Genomic DNA, 13,235 nt, shown 5'->3' with positions numbered 1-13,235 from the left:
ATTTATTTATTTATTTATTTATTTATTTATTTATTTATTTATTTATTACCGGTGACAAAACTGATTGAATATGACAAGTACTATGAAAGTGAATGAAAGCGAAAACATAACAACAACGGGGTTGGCGTAGGGCTAACAACATCGCACATAAAAAAGCACATTGTTGCAGTAAGCAACAGAGGTTAACATTGTCTCTAACGAGGCCAAGACCGCTGGGTGGTTGTAATTCCCGGACAAGAAAAGAATAAAATTTAAACTACAATAACAGTATTCTTTCAAAAGCGTGTGTTCGGAAGATTTCAATTCAAGCGATATCAATTTGAGGATATAAAACATCGTAATCCTACAGACAAAAGAGTTACTGAGCAAACTAATTGATATACGAGTATATTACTAACAAAACCAAACTCGTCATTCGCGACTTTCAATCCGTGCGACAAAGCCCAGTTAGCCAATTATTGCTTTTAGAATTCACATCTACACTACACTCAGTCTCAGATAACTTTGCAAGGCATCCAAATGAGTCAACTTTTGAAATATTTGCCAAAACTTGAATGAAAACTAATGAAGTAGAATGTTTGAACATCGTTTAAAATAATAGAACGTTAATTATTTTTCGCTTTGATTCACATCAAGCATGGTTCTACTACCTGGTTAATCCATCACCTATGCTCATCTTCGCATGAAAAACAGTTCATCTCTTAACATTTTATGTACCCTATGTATGTACCATTCTGCAAATATGCATGTAAGTTAAGTGTTCCCATTCTTTGCTTGTTCCTTTAACGACTACCAGGTCGACCGCCGATCAATAACGTTCTTCTCAGTCGGACCATCGTTAGCCATCGATAGCTTTTCAACTGAGATAAAATCTCGATATTGATACCCTACTATCGATCTACTATCGTTGTCTGACAGGTTTCATTGGAGTTCACTCTTGACTTGGTCGTGCTTAACGGTGACTACATTGCATTCAAGAGATAAAGCAGCTAAATCAGATACTAATAGCCACATTTAAAGTAACTAATTACGAAGGTGTTGGTAGTACTATTATAATTATTATAAATTATATAATTATTACTATTACTATTGCAAATTCTGTCACTATTATTATCAACCGATGAAACGGTGCATGGTAGACAGGATCTAAAGACGATTCGGTAAAACATAACATAAACACGATTTTTAATGTTGTACTGTGCTAATTAAATTCTGTAAATTAAACGAATGATTGAAATCATACGAACAACACTGAATAGTAATAGTGGTTTGTGCTTGGCTGTCAACATCAATGCCAGCATTAGTTCATCACAATTATTAGTATTTCCAATTGGTATTATTCATAGTAATTCCAATTCATAGTATTTCCATGATTGGTTTCTTCCCCTTGTCACTGCGAGCAACCAAAATTTTACTAACGAGAAAACTCGCCGTAATCGCTCGAAGTGGTGCGTGCAAAAAACAAGAAAAATGGTAAACGATTTATTAAATACCAGCCATCAGATAACACCGCCCGTTGCACATGGGCCACCAGTCAAGCGCTAGAATCATTCACATAGTGTCTAACCATTCACACTCCTTGGGTGTGCTGTCACAATTCCCTATTATGAGACAACAAGATGGAGAGCGCGTTACCGACCAGAACTTAAACCATTTTCTTACGGTTTACTTTGTCATCATCGTCTCGGGTGAATTAAAACGATAAGGCATTGTGACAATGCAAAATCGATATCCATCTAATTTGAAATGTAAGTTATTGCTTGCCTCTGGTGGTATTTAAGAAGAAGTCTCATGTAACTCAGTTACTGTTTCGGCATAGTTTCTATTTGCCCGGTGGCAGCCTTTATTGGTATGCAAGCTTCGGCGTATGCAATTGCAGTGAAAATTCTGTTTAAAATGGTGTACATTGTTATGTTACTTTTCCTGCTTCAATTTTGAAGAACGATGGACAGTTTTATATCCTACTACTTTCGTCGTTAAAGTAGTAGGCGACTCAATTTAGACATCATCCTCCGTAATCCAAATAATTAAACAATTAAAATGAAACACTCGCCTTTGCCTCTTATATGCATCACCCGAGATCAGTACGATCCATTACGACAATCAACGTTCTCTGAGCCAACCTTCGTAAAATAAGCCAGGAGTAGTCAGGTACACTCACCGGACTGGATGTTGCTCCGAAAAATGCAAACCCGTAAGCCGGAAACGACGAGCGCCAGAGGCGAATGTGGAACAGCTTAATTACACTCATATCGTCCGTCCATGGTGACGTGAGCCGCATAAGGATGAGTAAATTCATAGTGGAAAGCTGGGGTGGAAACGAATTTTGCTGCCAAAAACCACAAAAAATCAACACCGTTACGAAGCTCTCATTCTTATTTGTTGCTTAGTACAGCAGTTGCAACATATATGTAAGGTCAGTATGTGGTTGTCCAAAGGATAGAACAGCACTTCAGATTTTCTTTTTTCACTTAGATATCCAATCCGTAAGGCAATTGCTTACCGTTAAGTCCTGCTACTTCTCGACAGAATTGTGGTTTTTACCATTCACCATAATAGCCCGGCATAAGGCTGAATACGGCAATTAAATTGTAATGAAGGCTTATGTCTTTACACACACTACAAACGAACAAAGAGCCTAGAATCCAGTGTTTCGTTTTAAATACGCTCATGATACTGTCGTGTCTAATGGTAACAATGTAGCAGCGATTCTCATAAGCGCCTTCTATTAACTATAACTTGTACAGTTATCGTAAAAACCATCTGCTTGCCTCAGGTAGCGTTTAATACAGCTAATGAAACAATAAAATTATTTTAGCATTTAATGCCGTGTAACCTTACGCTAACTGCACCTAACATTGTTTCACATTGTCGCTCTCAGACCTGCCACACTAATGATAAATAAATAATTTTAGACAAAAATGATCAAACTCACTTTAAGCACTTATTTTAGCATAGCTCAACATGCATTTACGATCGAAATTAATGCACGATTCAACTCCTCCTATGCTTGCTTCGTATTACTGTCTTGCGTGGTTCAATCTAATGATAAGGCTTTCAACAGAAACTAGAAAATCTGTTGAATACACAGTACATCAATTTGAAAATAATATCCACCGTTTGCTAAACCAAGCGATGAACCTTGTAAATACTTTGCAATGTGCCATCATTAACACGGCACGGTATTGACGGTAAATGACGACAGTAATTTTAATCAGTTGAGAGGGCATTAAATCAGCGTTTATGACTTCCAGTCGAACGATCATCGGCTCTGATTTTGTGACCGCACCCACCAGACAGATCGGCGGCAGATATAGGATGAGCGATCTCCAGGCTACCGGTTGGAGTTCGTCTTCTATTATCATTGTTGCATGCTCTTATTCCCTGAGCCGTACTGGTGCTCAAGCTGTTCTCCTGTGCAGCTGAAACAGCGTTGTTAAGAAGATTGAGCAAGCCTAAAACCAAATACAGGGCAGTTGAGAAAACTACAACAACATCTTTATTACCGGTGCAGACTAGCTTCTTGATGGGATAGCGTCCAGTGTCAACTAGCAGCGAAGTGCTTGTGTTCTCCGTAACCGATTTATCGTCTCCCTTAGGAACGAACCCTAAGTCCCTGGCGTAGTGGCCCATTGCCCAGCACCTGCATCCGCGCATAGTTTTCCGAGCGGTCCTCGCCTGTGCATTTCATTGCCGTGTACCGGGCGGCACAGCACCTGTAGCATACGGATGATCTATTGATGGTCCATAACTACCGCCCATCGGTCGATCCGCACCTTTTCAGCACCATAAACAAAAGAGTGTTATGTTTTGTATGGATCAACAGTGATTACACTTCGCCACCACCATAACTGGCCTCCGAATGAATCTCTTTCAAATTGCAATTTGGGCATATGCCATGTGAGGCATAATCGTGTAGTCATATAGCAATGTTAGTACACATTCGCGAGTCTCCTTTTTAGTCGATAATTGGCAGGATTTGTGAATACCGCCAATCTTCGCCGCGGCCTTTCTTCTTCATCCTGAATATGTCGAACATTGTGAAAAAGCACACAGCACACAAGAGAACAATGCTTTAATATGAGGCAGTCAAATAAAGTAACCGAGTGTTAAAAGCAGATAAAGAATCGCAAACTTCCTATCGATCGACCTGGCTAAAATTAGTCCACACTTTTGACGTCTAAGACTCTGAAACTGAAAAGAAAACTTTGTAAATGCTGCTCTCATTACATTCACTATACAATCTATCGTCCAACTAAATTGAGATTCTTGCATTAGGCCGACAGCGTAACAACCGGTCCGGAGATTCGAACCCAGGCCAGCTGCGTGACAGCGACGAGCGTTACCGACTGCTCTTTCACCGGGGGGCTATATAATACTACTATCTTGAAATACATCAATTTCATAGCGATAAGAAATAGTAAATTGTACTCCATGCCACAGCCGAGAACTTGCTTTGCATTTTCAGAATAACCTACTAAATTACTCTTCAACTACTGCAACCACGATCTACATTAGATCTACACGTAGTTCACAGCATTATAACTATAACTAGCATTAGATATCAAATACCTTTTAGAGTAAAACCAATGATGTACTTTAAGTTGTCTATGGATATCTAATTCTACTAAACATTATTGCCAAACAAAGGAAATTTAATTACCAGTTCATTTCACTTTTTACTCGTAACGAAGACTGCGGGGCTAACATTTCAAACATACCTCGTGTGTTCTGGCAGATATTATTTTACTGATACGAATAACCAAATAGGATAGCATCATTATGAATTATACGTTATAATAATATTAAACTACAAACGTCAACGTCAATGCCAGCGGCACTCAACTATGTTGTTCCAGCAATGTTGTCTTAAAAATATAATATTATACTTATTTACGAAATGTGATTTTTCAACATTGAAAATTTGGCTGTTTAAGATTATCGTAACAAAATGCCGCTTTCTGTCGCGAAATGTAATATCATCGAAGTATTTTTTCCTTTCGTTAAAGGATGAAAAACATATGAAACATGCTTTGATAACTGAAAACAGTAAACCGTCCATAGACGTGTACATCGACTGTATGATTATTTCTTCTTTGCCTTTTATTGGGGATTGGAATTCAATAGAATGCTTTCGATTGCATGTCAACCTTTCCAGCTTTTCACATTCAAAATACGATCTATTGTCACCGACCCTCCTTCGGCATTCGTTCCAGCATCGGGATGACACTTTTATATCTGCCAGCAACTCCATATTCAAATGATAGTATGCAAAACGGGAACTCATTTAAATAGACCGAAGCCGGTAGTTCGTCGTGTGACAAGAAAAACTGAACACCTCTATACCTTTATAATATCTGTCTGTTGCATCCTGCACAGCTCCTTAAGTCTATTTTAAAAGTATTTGCATATTTAGAAGCATATTCCAACTTGCAGGATGAACTTATTATACGTATAACGGAAAGGATTTCTCTTTGAAATGCTATATGTTAATTAATTCTTTTCATTCGGATTTTCTCTAGTTTCGTTTTTCGCTGGCACAATACTTGTATTAGTTTTTTTCTTTATCCCACACCGTGCTGAAGCTGAATATTCTTATATCGTTCTATTGAACTTCGCAGCATGTTGTTTGCAAGACACCAAACAATCATTCACTTAATTAGTTCGCACTTTGTGAAGCATGCTGTACGTAGTGTGGATGAAGTAAATTCTCAGAAAATTAATAAAATTCTTCGTTTAAAAGCTTGAATATGTTTTATGTTTTGCACAATTGAAGGTAAAATCAAACGGCGTTATGTATACTATATAGTGTATATAGAAACTACAGTTTACTCTTAATTTGTAAGAAAGAATCCTGGAAAAGAAAATGTTAAATTTTTAAGTAACTTCATTCGAACTGCAGAAATGATGACCAGTCGCATTAAAGAGACAACACCAGTTGCACAACACGCCGTTTTGCGTTTACCGACGTTATTAAAACTTGACGACGTTTTCTCGTGGCATCAGGTAAACGATCTGATGTGTAAAACAGTGAATATTTTCAGACGAACCAATTTTGATTACATGTTCATGAAAAATATAGTAGAGTAGCCTAATGCCGATAAAATCCTTAAAATAGCAATAGTGGTTTTCCATGTTCAAAGCTATGGTAAAGTGCTATGGTGAAAAACTTAAAACAAACAATCAACAAGTTCCGTCAGTAAAAAACCTTCGTTTCGCTCATTCATAGTGGCAACACATAACCAAGAACGTGTTAACCACCGATAAATGCCTCACGACAACGTGGAGCTGGTTTTGTGTGGATGGGCTGTATTGGTTCCAAGTGTGACTACAGCGGTCCGGAATCGAACAAAATTATGCCAAATGAAATATGAAGCAACATATACGTAGCGCCCTGTTGCACTGCATCGCTTCCTCCTCTCGTTGCCAGGCAGCATTTTATTGGTCCCACCCTATGTACAACGCTATTATGCACACGAAATATTCATATCCTACAACTGACACGAGTGAAAGAGTTAGCAGAGAATGGCGGGGAGACGACCAACGGACGAAAAATCAGCAAGAAATCAAGTGTGGCTTCCGGCTAGAAAGGCTTGTTTTGGCACTCTGTCAAGAGTAAACGAAACGGATATTCACGTTGCTTCCGAAATAATAAATCGATTTTATAAGCCTTACATACGCATGAATAAACAAATCCGCTCAGCTTGCGTTTCGGAATCAAGTAAATATTGAGGGATAATCCCTTTATCATTCAAATAACATTCGCTGAGTGAAAAACCGAAGCGTTGATGGGTTTTGCACAAGCGACTAACTGTTTGCATGTTTTTTACAGTTTTCTCCGTACTACTATACTCTTTGTAACACATAATTGATGAATGAATCCGTCCAACATTAAACTAATTTATCAATCAATCTATTTATCAATCTATCTTTGTAAATATACAATTTGTATTTATTTATTATTTTATATTTAATTTATGTATCCATGTCACCCCCGCCATTTACATATCCAAAATCATGGCATAACACAAATGCCAAGAAACTATCCTCTACATATCTGTGTTCAATATCATTAAAATTCCTTAACCCATGTTCCCCAAAAACCTTTAGTTTGCGTGTTTCCAACATCACAAAGAAGAGGTAACGTGTTGAGCTTCTTACTGTTCTGAGTTATTGCACAGTGCAAGGAGAAATAATAGAAGTGTGAAAAACACGTTTCACAGTGGAAATGCTCAAGCCATCCGCGTTACACTAAACCACCACCGTCAACCCCCTGCATTTCATCCTTACTGATGCTAATTACACTTGATATGATATAGAAAAAAAACCACCGGTTTAGTAGCAACAGTATGTCAACAACATTTAAGTTTCTTTCATCCGTTCGTTGTCACTAGCTTTTGTGACAACATGAACGGTAGCAAATGGGTTTATGCTTCCTATGCGAAAAAGCCAGTGTAGTAAAAGAACGTGCCAAGAATCTATCATGTTGATCCGTTTTGTGCACTTTAGGCGAAACGTAGACAAATGTCGTATGCTTGGGCTTGCTGCTTTATTTCATCCTGGTTGAGGGGTCACAACCAATATGTTGCCTATACCTATCTCCCCTCTATGAAAAACAATACACGTTATATTTACACTTCCTAAACCTTGCATTTTGATATTCTTATTTAACATCGTGATTACTAGAGATTGCATTTAAATGATACAAATACCAAAAGTATCGTCTACTTAAACCAAGAACAATAAGTTAAAGGAATTGTCAGTTAAATGATGTTGCTTATATTTAAAGAATAAATATTGCTTGAACTCAGTGTACATTGAATAGAGTTATTTTTACGAATTATTCAAATACAAATCTTAAATACATAAGAACCGTAAGTAAACAATAGATTAATAAAATAATATATTATCGATGATATAGATTTGAAAAGATCTTATGAAAAGGACCTTGGTACCTTTTTAGCACAGTTACAGGCATGGACCAACATGTATTATCAACATCTTCAAATAAAATTTCTATTGTACAATATATTAATACTCACACGTCGTGCAAGAGAAGCCAATGCACCCACAACGAGTGACTGGTGCGGATCTTGTATCTGGGGACATCATCGGCACATTTTCTTCAAAAATGAAGAAGGAGCTGCCGTAACCGTCGACAGCGTACGCTTCCGAGACTGGTTCTTCGATGAAATTGAAGCTGAAATTTTAGACGACATCTGGTTTCAATAGGACGGCCCTACCTGCCATACAGCGTCAGCCACGATCGATTGTTTGCGCCCCATCTTCGGAAATCGAATAATCAGCATGAATGGTGTTGTGAATTGGCCTCCAAAAAGTTGCGATTGGACTGTTATCTTGACTGTGAAAGACAAACGTTACACGAACAAACCGGCAACCATTCACGAACTCAAGACCTAAATTCAAATTACTATAGCCGAGATAGGACCAGATACAATCGGAAATGAACTCAAAAATAGGTCGACAAAATGAGCTACTGCTAAGCCAACCGTGGTGGACATTTCCGTGGGTGGGCCAGCCAGCCGTGGGTGGTATATGCGCAGTCGTCCACCCATGGTTGATAAGTAGGCATTGCCCAGGGATCGCCCTCCATTGAGCTCGCTAATTCTCGGGCGCAGCTTCATTTGGAGACTTTGCGGACTGGTTCGTCGTCCGCCATTTTCATGCAATGATCAGCCCACCGAAGCTTGACGAAGCGTACACAGCATAGGGGCAAATATCAATCCGTGCATCGTCATCTCGGGTACGGGTAAGAGATTTCGTCAGTTCTGGACAGAGTAAGTGTCTCTAAGTCGTACGTGCTTACTGGGATTTTAAAGGTTTTGTATAAGACCAGCTTCGACCGTCTCGACACGACATGCGAGCGAAATAAATTCCTGTGACTGTAGAATAATCTGTTGGCTGCTAGCATCTTAGCGCGAATTATCTCATCTATGTCATTGTTAGTATTAACCTTTGACCCTAGACAGATAAAACTCGAGACGACTTCGAACTTTCGGCCACATAAGAAAACGTCAGCACCCATATGCTTGCTAATGTTGTTGGTAGGGCTGGTGCGGTGGTGGTGCTGCGGTTGTCCCACCATTTGATCTTATTTTCGTTTATCTGCAGACCGAGATTATCCGTACCTTGCTGAATCCCTATGCAACCCTGAGCTACATCGGAGAGCCTTGGACCTATAATCTTTATGTCATTAGCATAGGCCAGAATCTGACTGAACTTGAAGTAGATGGACCCTGAGGACTCCACTCCAGAGTCTCGGATGGCTCACTCCAGTACGATGTTGAGGAGGGGACCATCCCCTCGACCCAATACCTTGCTGGTAAGTTTGGGCGGTATTCCGAAACTAGTCATGGTCCGACACAGTTTTATTCTAGGATGTGCGGCTTTGAAGTCGATGAAGAAGTGATCAGTGATCTGACTGTATTCAATCATGTTTTCGACGATGTGCCGCATGGCAAGAATAACATTAGTGCCGATTTATGTAACGACCTTCAACGCGTTAATATCTTAGTGCCCGAAGTCATCCGAAATGAAGTCAGTCGACGTTAACGTCGTGAATTTTTTAGAAATCCTTCTAACTTCATCTCGACGACAAAAATCAATTACATGGATTTAGTATCAATCTGTAATGCATGTATGAAAATTTCTATGTATCGTTTATTAGTTGCCATGCCATGAAGTTAGTGAAAATTCTTATTTATTTAATCATATCGATTAAATATCAGGTTGGCTAAAAAGTAATCCATTATTTTTTCGGTAGATGCCTTTAGTGATCGATATCTTGTGAAGTATTTATCGTACAGTTTCAAATTTAGGCTCGTTTTAAAGCTGATGCTTTACACTTAAAAAAATGCTTTCATTGTTCTTTGTTTGTTCTATTCGTTTGTGAGTTACAGGGTGTTAACAATGGAGGTCAACGCGAAGAAAATTCGGTACATTTTACAATTTTTGTCCGATAAAGGCGAAAACTCAAGCTAGGCCACTGAAATTTCGCATGGTGTTCATGGTGCCGATACTCTAACAGCTAGCTGGGTGAAATTTTGGTTTCGTTGACACGTTTCAGTTATTTTTGATGTAAAAGCCTAGGCAGACACGTCATCGAAAATGTCGATAAAATCACAGAAATAATCAAAGTAGATGGGCATGTTAGTAATCAGAGCATCGGCCAGGAGCTAAAGATCAATCATCGAACAGCTTAATACCATTTGCGCAAAGCTGGATTCACAAAGAAGCTCGATGTTTGGGCGCCACCCTATTTACATAAAAAAACATGATGGCCATCTGCACAGTTTTGGCCCAACGGAAGGAAATCGAACCATTTCTCAAACGGATGGGTACTGGGGATGAGAAATGGGTCACTTACGACAACATTGTGTGAAATCGGTCGTGGTCTAAACGTGTTGAAGCAGCATAACCTGTGGCCAAACCAGAAATAACGGCTAGGAAGGTTCTACTGGGTTTATGGTGGGACTTGAAAGGAATCGTTTATTATGAGTCGCTTCCGTGTGGCTGAACAATAAATTCAGATCTCTACTACCAACAACTGCACGGTTTGAAGCTAACAATTGAACAGAAACGACCAGAATCGGCCAACAGAAGAGGTGTTGTGTTCCATCAAGAAAACGAAATGTCACGCACGTCTTTAGTGACTCACCAGAAAGTCCGGGAGTTTGTTTGGGATGTTTTAATGCATCCACAGTATAGTCCAGACCTTGCACTAAGCGATTGGCACCTTTTTCGCGCAATAAAAAATTTCCTAAGTGATGAAAAACTGAGATCAAAAAAGGATTGTGAATTTGGATTGCTCCAGTTTTTCGCCAATAACGACTAGGTCTTTTACAAAAGAGTCATGATAAGCCTATCTTTGAAAAGACAACAAATTTTCCAACAAAACGGTACATATTTGAGGTAAATCGGACCATCGGAAGTATCTTAAATAATGTTTTGAATCTCACCTAAAAATAATGGATTACTTTTTAGCCAGCCTTATATTAATGGTAAAACACTTACCATTACTGGTTAAAGAACATAGCAAAGAATGATGTCACCAGCCATAATGTTTTTAAGAAGCACATTTCCTTCCAGTTTGTCTACTGAATCTAAAATACAACGTAACAAGAAAGAAAAAAAATAAATCAAATGCTCCAATTCTTTAAGAGGGTAAACTTGATGAAATTTACACAGAGTATCCTCCTCTGCGGGTGAGCTCTTGACCCCTTCTTTCATATAATCGAGGCTGGAGAGGACATCTTTGGAGACCTGTCCAAGAGATTCTAATGCTCTTGGTCCTTCCTGAGCTCCAGTTATAAATATTATCATCTGTTACTTATAGCGCCTGTCCTCCCATGGACATCATCGCCATTACATTCAACAGTGACGCCCGGTGCAAGAGGACCATTGTGTTTAACTGTGACTCTGTAAATGAATGAAGCATTTCAGTTTATTTTTGTTCGCTAGGAGCCGTGCTCCTTCGGCATAGTAATGACAACCATTTTTGTACTAACATTTACTCAAATACTCATGCAACAGTACTACGCTATGTGAAAGATGCCATTGCACGGAAAGCTGCGTATGTCACCATGCACCGCGACCCTCGATTCCTACATCGCCATGCAGATAGAGTCATACAGACAAAGTTTTCGCCGCTTCCCCTCATCCCCTCCCAGACGTGCTCATCATATTTGATTTAAAGATGACGAATGTTACTAAACTGAAAAAAACCCTTTTCGAACTAGCAAAAACTTGGGCCAATCTCGGGCCAATGCGGTTTGCTCTGAAATACCGATCCAAGCAAAATTTTCGTCGAAAGTTCAGCAAATAGCGTAGAATCCTGTAAGGTTTTCATGTCGGTTTGGCCTTTTGGATTTTTTACGCCATGTGCATCACCGCTCAATTGAATATTTCGTCAGCATCCTCAACAAGTCGTGCACTATACTGGCATAAAAGGAGACAATGATTTCGCATATTTTCTATTCTCTAAGAACAACAATGCTAATGTAATATGTATGAATTACCTATGCGTAATCCATGCTTGAACCATAAGCTTAATAATGTTCCGACAGAAAACCTTTTGTATTCGTCATTCGTCTGCTCAAAGTCTTAATCTTTAATCCACATTTGCTTTTACTATAGTAATACTATAAGTTACTGAGTTACTCCACTCTTCACACTTTTCCATTCATGCGCTCGTTAACTATCAACACCACATATGACTAGGCGGTAATAGATGGCAATAGACCAATGCCATCCTGAGGACATGTGAACGAATCTGACCTAACCGATGGCATTCGGCTTCGATTACCCATATCACCGACGAAAGCTGGTTCCTCTTTCTTCCAACATCGAATTTCCTAATCATATGAATACGTTTGGCAAATCGATCAGCTGAGGCAACGAGGGTAACATCGAGTCTTCGAAAGAGATGCTTATAAATCGATAATCTTACAAATTTCGCTTCGCATTGATGTGCAATCAAGGATCAGCGATTTTTTCCTGCTCCTAATTCCTGCTCATTTTTCTTAGTTCCTAAAGATTTTATTCTTAAGAATTCATTTTGTGAAAAGCGCAAGAAAACACCAATAATTTACAACATTCTCACGAATACCTGCTCGACCTTTATTTTACAGTGTTCAATTGTTACCAGTAGTTTAAATCATGCTTCTTCTTATCTGGCTCTACAACAAACGAGAGCTCTTCGCCTGACCAAAGCTCGCGAAGGAGCGTCATCGTCAATCGACCTGTTGCACGTGTTGTTCTTACATAGCTATCGATACTGGGGGGCCACACGAACCGAAAAAGGCGATTTAATATTAAAATGTAATGTCAAATCGGTTATGAGTCCGCGGTAGCATCGCCCATGAGCTAAAGAATAACCATCAAACCGTTTCGAACCTCAAAGTTTCGAATTTCACACAAAAATAGTACTATAGGTTACTTTTCCCCCAAACATATACAAACATATCCAATTATTGTACCTCACGGGAACAATGCCACAATTATACACATATAATAAGTATATTACGGCGCTACAGACTGCATTCAACAGTAAAAGCACCCTAATATCATCCTCTCGGATGTGTAAAAAAATTAATAACTTCACTTTCCGTAGGCAGGTAAGTTTTGTGTTGATCAACCGTCGATCAGATTTTCTTCATACATATTCGCTGAGTTCTCACCTCTACCTGTTCTTTCTGTTTTCAGCTAACCAACAA

Source organism: Anopheles cruzii, chromosome 2 (genome assembly GCF_943734635.1).
Source record: "Anopheles cruzii chromosome 2, idAnoCruzAS_RS32_06, whole genome shotgun sequence".
NCBI lineage: Eukaryota > Metazoa > Arthropoda > Insecta > Diptera > Culicidae > Anopheles > Anopheles cruzii.
Note: the sequence above shows the minus strand (reverse complement) of the source record.